The sequence below is a fragment of the Leptonychotes weddellii genome, chromosome 1, assembly GCF_054177405.1.
Source record: "Leptonychotes weddellii isolate Sample4059 chromosome 1, ASM5417740v2, whole genome shotgun sequence".
NCBI lineage: Eukaryota > Metazoa > Chordata > Mammalia > Carnivora > Phocidae > Leptonychotes > Leptonychotes weddellii.
The window spans coordinates 39,439,911-39,451,555 of record NC_138369.1 but is presented as its reverse complement, the minus strand read 5'-3'; positions in this window follow the sequence as shown (position 1 = coordinate 39,451,555).

Below are 11,645 nucleotides of genomic sequence, written 5' to 3'. Positions count from 1 at the left end.
AGGTTGTTGTTATAGCTTTCTTTTTCCTTTTTTTCTTTTGGCTGCAAGCAAGCATAAATTCTTCCTCTTGTATAGTACCCTGATTTCCTTTGGGAGAACTGACCTCCATCATTTCCTTTAATGTTTCTGGGACAGTAAATTTCCAGGTGCCTGTCTTCTTCCATGGAATCTGAAGAAGACAGAGCCTTTGCTCTGTGCGTCCAGGGGGCTGACATGTGACCTCTCCCTGGCAATCAGATTCTTTCTCTCTCCTGAGCAAGTGATTTAAGGACACAAAATACAGTTGGAAATTATTTATCTTGGGGAGCAGCTGCAGTAGCTTCCTCCTCCCCCTGCAACAGTGTGCTTGCTCTGCTTCTTGCTTCTTGGCTTTCTGGGGTTTGTTTGGTTGCTGCATGGTGCTAAACCTGCCTCCCCAGGCTCTGTTGGTTCTATGATATTCCATCCAATATATTTGCTTTTGTTTGTTAGTCAACCTCAATTGTGTTGCTTATGATCAAGCCCTCTGATGCCTGTGTCCAAGTCTAGTGGCCTAAAATGAACTCCTTTTACATATCAATGAGGGACTGGGAGTAATTTGCCTTGGACACTCACTAGTTGTAGTTACTTGTTCTGATCATTCCCATTTAATTTTCACCTATAGTCTTTGCCACTTGACAGATTAAGAAACACATATTTTCCCTAGGCTTAATAAAACATGGGATGAATTCCTGTATAATGAGATCACTCTGAGAGTCAATGTAATATTGATGACCATGGTGTAAAGGTAGCATGGTTTTTAATCCCAGATTCCCATGTGGCATACATATGTACCTCCCATTGTCAGGATTCTCCCTTACCAGGATAATATAATGCACTGTTGACCTACTCCTCTGATAAAGGGTAACAGCAAGGGACAGGGTGAGAGGTTGAAATAAAACAGCATGCTTTCTACTTGAAGGGTTGTGTTATTTGAGACAAATTCTCTGTATTATTTTCCCCGGGCAATGGGTGATTGCATTTGAAAGCAAAAAGGGGCCTGAAAAATCATCTATTTATAATTATCTCATTTCATTAGTGAGGAAACTGAAGTTCATAAAGGTTATGTAATTTAGCTAAGATTATATGGTTGGTTACACCACACTCTTCCTCGATTTCTTGTAATAAATTCATTCTTGCTTCTCAGAACTGGGTGGTGGTCAGCTATTAACAGACCAGCTCTCTAGCTGGTTCCAAGGTAGAAGGTTTTGCTTTCTCTTGTTCTCTTGCACAATACATTATTTGGAAATATCTGCTAGCTGGCTTGAATCCTCTAGAAATGACAAGATCTTTTTATTCCTTTCCTTGCTAGGAATTTTTTGTGTACATAGGGTTATTAAATTCTATAATTCAAATGTTTTAGTAAGTTAAGTTTTGGGTACCCAAATGTGGATACAATAAGAAGTATATATTTGGCTTTTGTCCCAGGTTCCTGGCACATAGCTCTTAAAACCCTGTAATCCTTAGAGTGATCAGAGTATCTTTTGTATCCTAATGAGATGACTGGTGGCTGAGGACCAGTCAGCTATCTGAGGACCAGACCAGAAACTATCTGAGGACCCAGATAGTTTCAGGATGAATACTGGTCACTAGAAGGACTAAGGCATGATTAGAGGATTGGAACTTTCAGTCCAACCCCTGACCTCCAGCATTCATTGGTATTAATCACCAATAGCAAATGATTTAATCAATCATGTCTACGTAGTGAAACTTCCATAAAAAGTCCTAAATGACAGAGTTTGGAGAGCTTCTGGGGGCGGTGAACACATTGAGGAGCTGGGAGGATGGCATACTCAGAAGGGGATGGAAAATCTGAATCTCCTCCCCACCTTGCCCTATGCATCTCTTTCATCTGGCTGTTCCTGGGCTGTATCATTTATAAAAAACCAGTAAATATAAGTAGAGTCTTTCCCTGAGTTCTTTGAGCTATTCTAGCAAATTATCAAACCCAAAATGGGATGTCGTGGGAACCCTCAACTTTGTACCAGGTCAGACAGAAGTGTGGGTACCATGGGCACCAAATACTTGGAACTGGCATCTGAAGTGAGGGTAGTCTTGTGGGATTGAGCTCTTAAACCTATGAAGTCTGATGCCAACACTGCACAGTGTCAGAGTTAAATTGTAGGCCACCCAGCTGATATTTAGAGAGTTGGAGAATTGGTTGGTGTGAGGTAAAAACCCACCCATTTGGTGTCAGAAGTGTTGTGAGTAGAAACAGTATATGCATGGACAACTAGAGAAGAATGCAGGAAAGAATAGGCCTTATCCTGAGCTCTAGGTTTAGGCCAGCCAGGGAGGAACTGGCCATGCATTGTGTGTTTATTTGTCTAGTGGTTTACTTATCTCTCTGTATATCCTTTACTGGTTTTATTTATTTAGAGTTTATGTTCCTAGAACTAGGTGTTGTCTTGATCTTGATTGCTTTGTAAACCAGTCAGCACTCTTTCTTGATGGTGAAGTTTACATAACATAGTGGTTATGAGCATAGTCTTTGCATCCAGGTTTGATTCTTATTTCCTACGTTTACTTACTGCGTATCCTTAGTCATAATAATTCCCCTTTTGGGGGGCCTCAATTTCTCTTTTGTAACTTGGGAAAAATTAGAACATTCATCTCATGGAGGTATGAGACAAAGCATGTAGAGGCTTCTCAGAGCCTGACATCTGGTAATGACTGTAAGCAGTATCTAATGCTGGTGCCACAGGTACTTCTGTTATTAACTAAAGTGGTCCATTTAAAAGAATTGAAAAAAGAAAAGAATTGAAAAAAGAAAAGAATTGATATGTCAGGGGTCTAAGAATTTACAGTGTTTTTTTTTTTTTTTTAGGATTTTGAACCTTAGAAAGCTGGAGGAAAGAATACTGAATGTTCTTTACTTAGAGGGAGCAGGTGTTTTAATTTCTCTGTAACCACATTTTCCACCATCCTTAAATCCCCCTCACATCTGATCTAGAGAAGAAGTGAAGCAGAGCTGCATGAAGGTGAGGGCAGATCAGAGAACATGGCTACCGCTATTAAAGTTGGGTATTGGCTCTAATTGGGCCCATGGGGGCCACTTTCTATGAACTAAGTTATTGGAACAGCAGTGTTACCCTGAGTGTTCTGTCTCCTGCCATCTGCTACCAAAGGATGTGTGCTTTGTTCTAGTGTAGGATGAGGGATATTTGGACTCAGCTGAGTGCAGTAGGAAATATGCATATTGAGAGGGTCAGGGAGGCATGGTAGAGTGGCTTGGTGTGGGCATAGTTATGTTTTGAGTTAGAGCAGGTGTCTAGGAAAATCTATTGGTTGAAGTAATTTTAGTGTAAATCATGCTATTAAACATAAATTTGTAGTCATGGATAATATTTTAAAAATGAGTTACAGGGTCCTCTGCGCAGCCTGGAGCATCTGATCTCACATACCTCTCCTACCTCCTCTCGCACCGCACCCACCCCCCATGCCACTCCCACTTTTAGTTCCTTCAGAAAGCTCTTTCCCATTGCAGGGCCTTTGCATATTTGTCATCTCTGCCTGGAACCTTAACCTTCAACTCTTCCCATGGCTAGTTCTCTTGCTCATTCTTTAGGTCTCAACTCAAATGTTACTTCTTCAAACAAGCATTGCTCTCAAATACAATTAAGGTTTCTATATTTGTAATAGTTATGTCTCATAAGATGATAAAAATCCAGCAGAAAAGGACGTTCGTTGGTCTTTGACACAGGGAGCCCAGGGATGGAGCTAGCTTCAGGCATGACTGGATCTGGGGACTCAAAAACAATACCTCCTAGGTTCTAGCTCTCCTCTGTCTTTCCCATCTCTCAGCTTGGTGACACTGTTGAACTCATTTTCTCTGTCTAGAGGCTTATCCTACCATGTGGTTGGAGGGGGGGGAGAAGGAGGTATGTCTAAAGACCACTTTATATTCCTCTTTCCAGGGCTTTGCTAGGCCTGGGTTTGGGGAGGGCATGGAGCCTTTTTTGAGATATTTTCCCAATGTAGTGTGGAGAACATATATGTGCATGCATGGGATGGAGAGGGGTGAGGAGCGTGGAAGGGAGACACAGGGAGGAATGCATGCTACATGGACAAAAGCCAGAAAGCTCTATTGTAGTCTCCCTCATGGCTTTCTCTTTTAGAATGCAGTTGTTTTTCTTTGCCCTTTTTTTTTTTTAAGACTTATTTATTTATTTTAGAGAGTGAGAGAGCGAGAGACAGTGTGGGAGGAGGGGCAGAGGGAGGGAAACCTTAAGCAGACTCTCCATTGAGCACAGAGCCCGACCAGGGGCTCGATCTCACCACCCATGAGATCACAACCTGAGCCAAAACCAAGAGTCAGACGCTTACAACTGAGCCACCCAGGTGCCCCTATGGTTGTTGTTCTTCATAGCACTTGTCCAATTTGAAATTTAGTGTATTTTATGTGTTCATTTAGTTAATATCTGCTGTGTGCTTCTCTAGGTTGGCAGTCAGTTCTACAGTGTTCGTAGTGGTATTCTAGTGCCTGTGGCTGGCATATAGGAGCTTGGTAATTATGTGTGGAATGAATGAATTGAATAGTCAAGGATATCAGAGTGTGGGAGAAGAAGGGAGACAGATGTGTTGTGATCTTATCTTTACACCTAATGAAGCTCTGGAGTATTTCTTGGGGAATTTCGTCATTTCAGTGATTGTTAGAGACAAGAGTTGAGGGCAAGTGTAGGGCAGTGGTTGCTAAAGTATGGTGCCTCGGCCAGCAGCAGCATCACCAGGGGACTTGCTAGAAATGCAAATTCTCAGGCCCTACCCCACACAGGCCCTGATTTAGGAACTCTGGGAGTGGGACCCAGAAACCTGTGTTTTAACAAGCTCTCTGGGTGATTTTGATGCATAGAAATGTTTGGAACCACTGGAATGGGGGATAGAAAGAAGTGAGTAGATCATGCTTACACAGCTGTGTCATATAAACATTACTGGCAGGGGCTGCTGCTTGGATTTTGAAAACTCCTTTTTGAGCTGAAGGATGGGAGTAGAGTAGAAAGTTTAAGAACTCTTGAGCCAGGTTTTCTGGTTTAGAATCCTGGCTCCTCTGTTAATAGAATAAGTTTGTACAGCTCACTCAATGTCTCTAAGCTTCCATATAAAATAACCATAACAAATAAGTACCAAACTCATGGAATTATGTGAAGATTAAAAATGATGATAAAAAATGATTATGATTATAGTAACCAACATTTATTAAGCCCTTGCTAAGTGTCTAAATGTGATGCCAAGCTTTTTCCAAGTGTTAACTTGGTGCTTACAAAGTGCTTAGCACAGTTCCTCCCACGTAGCTAACATTTATTGAATGCTTACCTCTATTGCTTATAAATGGAGAATTAATGGACTTTGTGTATTTGGAGTGGGTCAAAAATTTCCCAAGCCAAGGGACCATTGGTAAAGGTTGATAAGACATCTGTATGACTTGGGAGATAGTGGGTGTAATGTCCAACCTCCTATTCTGTGTTTGCTCCCACTCCCCTGCTTTCTGATGAGTCATCTTTCCTGTATGTTCCTGTCTTATTGGCTGCCCTTGATGCATAGCATTACAATAAGCACAAACACTTGTAAACCTAGTGATCTCTAACCAAGGTCATCTGACCATTGTAATGAACTTTTATAGGTGGGATTAACTGAAGGTGTTTACTGTACAGGCTTTTCCTGAGCTCTGCATTTTTGAATATTTGCACTTCAGGGATTTTTCTTAGAACTTACTGAAGCTTTTTTAACCTCAGCTGACCTTTCCCTACTCACTGCTCACAGTCAAGGTCACCTAGATTTGGATCTGACAGGCCCATCAGTTTTGGTCAGTTGAGCTCTGGTCCCCAGCGATTTGGACTATTTAGTGTTGTTTGCTTGCATGCATGTCAGCTGGGCCTATACATGTAGACTGAGGTACCTGGGAGACTGAAGAGCTTTGTAATGTGGTACATGGCCACTCTTTCATTATTGAAACATCCCTTGGGTATTTACTGTATATAAATCTCTGAGCCTCCATTCTGGGGAATGCTAAGAAAGTAATAGTTTGTCACATGAAATTTGCTTGCTTGAAACGGTCTGGGGCCAGTGGTATTTGCACACAGGAGAAGATGCATTTTAACTTGAAGCAGACTGAAAACTGGAGTTGTGGGGTGGGGGTTAGCATGGTACAGAGTTGCTGTTACACAGAGGGGCACCCTGGAACCTCTTGGGCACAATTATCAGCAGACACTTACCTACAGTTAACTATCAAACTATCACCAGTGGCCAAATGTGCTGTAGGTGGAGATTTTTTCACCCAAGAGCAAATATCCAGATTCAGGACCTTTCCTTCCTTTCTCCTTCTAATGGTTCCTTGTCTTTCTTCTGTAATTAGTTTGGTACATGGCCACGTCTTGTGCAAGCTGAGGTTTGCCACAGTGAGCAGAAGGGTTTTAGTCAGAAACCTTGATTGTATGTGACAAATCCAATTTGAACAAACTTAAGAAAAAATAGACTTGATTGGCTCAGATAACTGGAAAGGATGATGGTGCAGACCACAGAATTAAAGAAAGAACTGCAGGACCAGGGACTTGAGAATCAGGACACAATTTCACCAGGGTTTCTTTTCTTTTCTTTTCTTTATTTGTTTGACAGAGAGAGAGTGAGAGATAGTGAGAGCAGGAACACAAGCAGGGGGAGTGGGAGAGGGAGAAGCAGGCTTCCCGCTGAGCAGGGAGCCCGATGCGGGGCTCGATCCCAGGACTCCGGGATCATGACCCGAGCCAAAGGCAGACGCCCAATGACTGAGCCACCCAGGCGCCCTCACCAGGGTTTCTTTCTGCTCATCTCTCATTTATGCCTGTCTCTTACTGTTTTCATTTTGTTGTCTTATCTCAGGCTTTATGTCTTAGCTATAACAATGTAAAGAGCTTTGCGTCTTTTTTCCAAGGTCCATTTGTCATTGTTAGAAAAGGATCCAGTTGGCCCTACTTTGTCATGGATCCATTCTTGGATTCATCATGCGCCCAGGGAAGTGGGCAGGGCCGACATTCAGCCAGTGTGTACTGTTATGGTCATAATGGTTATCCATGGCAGGAGGCTATCCTGACTGTTGGTGCCCTTGCTGTCCTGGTTGAAACATTTTAAATAGCATTTTTAGAAATGAGGTATTCTGATTGGCCAGATCTGGGTCATCTGTCTCTCTCTGTGAGCCCAGGGTGGGGGTGAGGGTGCACATGGCATGGTTTTTTATAAAGATAAGAGGGGGAAGTGTGTTAGGGAGCTAAAAATTAGTGCAGTATCACAATATGCCTCAAACATTATGAGGTGAATTCAATATAAAACAGACCCTAGTTACATAGTTTGTATCTAAGCATCCCAAATAGGCTATCGATTGATACTTGTAAAGCTAAGTTCTTCCCTCTTCCTCCCCTTTCCAGGACTTTTTCTAACTGATACTAAGGTTACCTGCTTTGCTTTCTGATAGAAACTATTATCTTCACCAATCTGGAAGTATGAGGCCCCTCTGACTCTGCTCATAGGAATCATAACTGCTTTTTCTCCTAAGGATGGACATGTAGTCTCCTGCACTGTTCCCCTCAGCTGAGCTGAGCTCTGTCCATCTTCATCAGCCCTCATACCCTCCTTGCCAGGTTTTTTTATTTTTATTTTTTGCCTACCCTTGATTCTTCCATTTTTCTTCCTGTTCTTTTTTGCTTGCTCTTATCCTTAATGCTTTTCTATATCAGGCTGTTCCTGACAGAAGAAATGGCTGGAGGGATTATGAAATTTATTTAACAGATTGAAGAAATGAAAGCTCAGAGAATTTAAGATGATTTGTTCCAGGTCACACAGCTGGTAGTTGGCAGATTAGCAATTTTTAGAGCCTTCTTACCCAGAAGCTCAGGGTCTTTCCTCTGCCCCATATTCTCTTACTGTGTTTGCTCATTATATTTAAATATATGGCCACTCTCCCAATAAGTAATCACCATTTGGAGAGGGGAATTTTTTGTGACAGTGATTTGGGGATAATTTTGGAGGGATGAATCTTGAGTCTGGAAGAAAATGTAGACTTTTGATGGATAGAAAGGAGAGGGGAGGCCATTCTAGGGAACAAGAGCAATCTGAATAAAGCAGCTGAGTGAAAAGTGTCTTCTGTCTTGTGTCACAAAACCAGCCTGGGAGTGGTGATAGTAAGAACTGTAGCCTGAAGGAATGTGATGATGAAAAAACAAGTAGGCAAAGTGAGCAGCTGCTCTGCTCCAGGCACTGTTTTGAGCACTTTCATGTGTCATCTTTTTTAATTCTTACGCTGTGAGCTATGTAATATTATTATCTCCATTTTCCTGCTAAGGAAATAGAGGCACAAAGAGGTTAATTACCTTGCCTGAATCACACAGCTAAAGTAAGAAGCAAAGTTTATATACAAACTTGAACCTGTTTGGTCTTGAAGTGCATTCCCTTAACCACAGTGCTCTGCTGCTGGAGGGTGCTGCATGAATTTGATAAGAAGCCCAACTAACAGTCCCAGAAATCTGTCCAGAGAGCCAATGTTATTAGTAAAAATCATTGTTTGTCAAGTATTTTTATTTTAAAAAGGTATATCTTTATTAGATTTGAGCAATTTAGAAATATTGTCGTTTCCTTATAAAAGATTCGAACAGTACAGAATCAGAGGAAAATGTGATAGTTTCCCATTTCCATTATTGTTCTTTCATTCTGTGCAGATTTTTAAAAAAATTTTTTTTAGTTTATCTCTCAGTCTCCTGCAGTGGGAGAAGCGACTCTGCCACCAATTTTTTGTGGGACCCAGGGTATGTCACTTATAATGTCTGTACCGTGTTTCTTCATTGGTAAGCTTGAGCTTCACACTTGCTTCCCTTCAAGGTTCAAGATATTCTGAATCTCTTATTTCTTTGCCCAGCGGCAGTGACTCAGGAATCCTGTGGGTAATAAATTATGTTCTATAATAATGAGCCCTTTCCTTCCGTTCCGTCTGCTGGTTCTCCTTTTTACAGTGAATCTTGATGGGCTGAGGCAGAAAAGCTCACAGTTTAGAAATGAGTTTCTACCCCTTGGAGGTGCCCTCTGTGTGAGAAGATGAAAATGACAGGCATTCTGGGGGAAAGCTTGGAATAAAGGATGGGGGCTACTGGGGAGTGCTACTGCCTGCGTAACTCTAAACCCAACCCTAAACACTGGTGGCAATGTGTCCTGGTAGGATTTGAGAGTAATTAGTTAAGCTCCCAGTATTTACTGACCATGATCAAATACTAGTGAAAGAAATCAAACACATGATACCTCTCTCACAAGAAAAATAATTATACAGTATGTCACAGTGTTAAAATGGCAATAGATTCAGCCAGTTTTATACACATTCAGCCAAGGGAGAGCATGTGAGTTAAGGGTGTTGATGGTCAGAGAATGCTCCCCAGAGGAGCTAAGATTCCAAGGGTAAAATAAATAAAAAGTTAATACATGCTCAATGTAGAAAGCTTGGGTAATTTTTTAAAAGCGTAAAAAACAAAATGATCTCTTATCACACCAGAGGTGATTGCTATTAGTATTTTGGTATATGTCTTTCTAGTTTGTTATTATCACATTATATAATCAAAATGAAATCTTATTATACATGCTGTTTTGCAACTTTTATTTTTAGTAATATATGACATTTCCCTATGTCAATAAATCTTCAAAAGCATGAAATATTTACATTGGCTTTTTTTCTCAAAAATGTAATACTTGCAAAAAAAAAAAAAAAATCAGAGGAGGAGCGCCTGGGAGGCTCAGTCAGTTAAGTGTCTTGACTCTTGATTTCAGCTCAGGTCATGATCTCAATCAAGTTCATGGGATCAAGCCCCGCATCATGCTCTGCACTCAGTGGGGAGTCTGCTTCTTTCCCTCTCCCTGCTTTCTGTCCCTCTACCCGCTCTCTCTCTAATATAAATAAATAAATCTTAAAAAAAATCAGAGGATCTTTAAGACATTATAAAGAAGAAAAGGAAAAAAAATTTACATAATCTTCCCCTTACGCAGTTACTACCATTATCAGATGACTATATATACTTCCTGACTTTTTTCTAAATGTGTGTGTGTGTATGTATGTATGTAAAATATATCTGTATAATACATATTATATTTTATTCCTGTAGATGTTTGATTAATATTTTTCATCCACCCTCCACCATGAATTTAACCATCATGAAGGCAGACTAGGTCTATCCTAGTCACCAGAGTATTCCTAGCTCCTTGTATAGTGCCTGGCACATAACAGGCATTTAATAAATATTTGTCAAATGCCAGATGAGTGAATGGTATGTCCATATGTGGTGGATCTTAAATTAGGATATAATAAGAGTGCTGTCTAATCCCTGGGAAATGGGACAGGACTTTCAGAAGTATAGACACCAGGTTATGGCTTTTTACTTACGTATGGTTAGTATCTGTGCGTTTTTTTTTTAAAGCCAAAGGAAAAAAACAATCAAACAAAAAACAAGCCAAATTCAAACATTATGCTACTTTTAACTTGATGAGAAGGTGCATTTTGACTGTTAAGATTCATGACAACTTAAGCCACTTCCTCCTTTCACTGTCTCCATCATGCTAGCTAGCTCTAGGAAAGCAGGAAACATGTTCATCTTAGTACTGCTAATGCTGTGCCATATGTGTCCTTGGCATCACCACATGTTTCTTGGTGAGTATGGTGGTTGGAGGAAGACGATGGGAAATTATCCATAGAGAGACCTTGTGGTGAATAAAAGGCATGTGACACTTCTCTAATGTGACCAGATGCTAAGAGGACTGCTTATTTCATTAAGATTCTTTGCCCTTACCTAGTTTCGCTAGACCTGATTAAAGAAGTTGCAGTGAGAAATATGTGTGGGCAGACAGTTAAGTAGCTAAACCAACTTTATTACAGCTTCACTGTTGTAGCGCAAGACTCTAGTGTACTCTCTTAGAGACATTTTAAATGCTCTGAACTCAAATGAACCAAAGAGTAATTTGGATCTAGAGATTTTAAACTTTTATGTTGCTGGAAGGGATCCAGAGAAGCCAACTCAGAATTGTAGAATATTTGAATTGGAGGGAGCTTGAATACCGACTAGTAGTCTTATTGGTAAAATGAGATAAAGAAACAGCTCCAGGAGGGAGGGTTGAATTACTCAAGCTCCTATAGCAAGTCAGTGGTAGAATGAACTACGCTGATGTGATTTCTGACTTTCTGAGAAAGATAAACATTTAAATCATCAAGATTAACTGTGTTTTATATATACAAAGAGAGAGAACGGAGGCAAGACAGAGAAGAGGGAAAGTGAGACAAAGGGCAAAGGAAAACAAATGAAAATTAGAGCTTTCCTAGGCCATGTATTCTGGGAACAAAATGTTGAGTCACACAGAATGATTTGGAAAGTGATACTCTCATGAACTTCTTCTTCAACACACATGAAAAGCCCAGAGAGTTATAGTTTTAAAAATGAATTTGAAATGCTTTGGACACCACTATTGGTAACTCACTGCCTTTTCTTCTAATCTAAATGAATTTAGCTCAGTTTTAGTCACAGGAGACTAATTAAGCCATCTTGCATGAACCGTAACTAAATCCCCTTATATGAACTGTAGCACACACACAGGGAGAGGAGCTTCACCTGGACACCCATGAAATTTGCTTA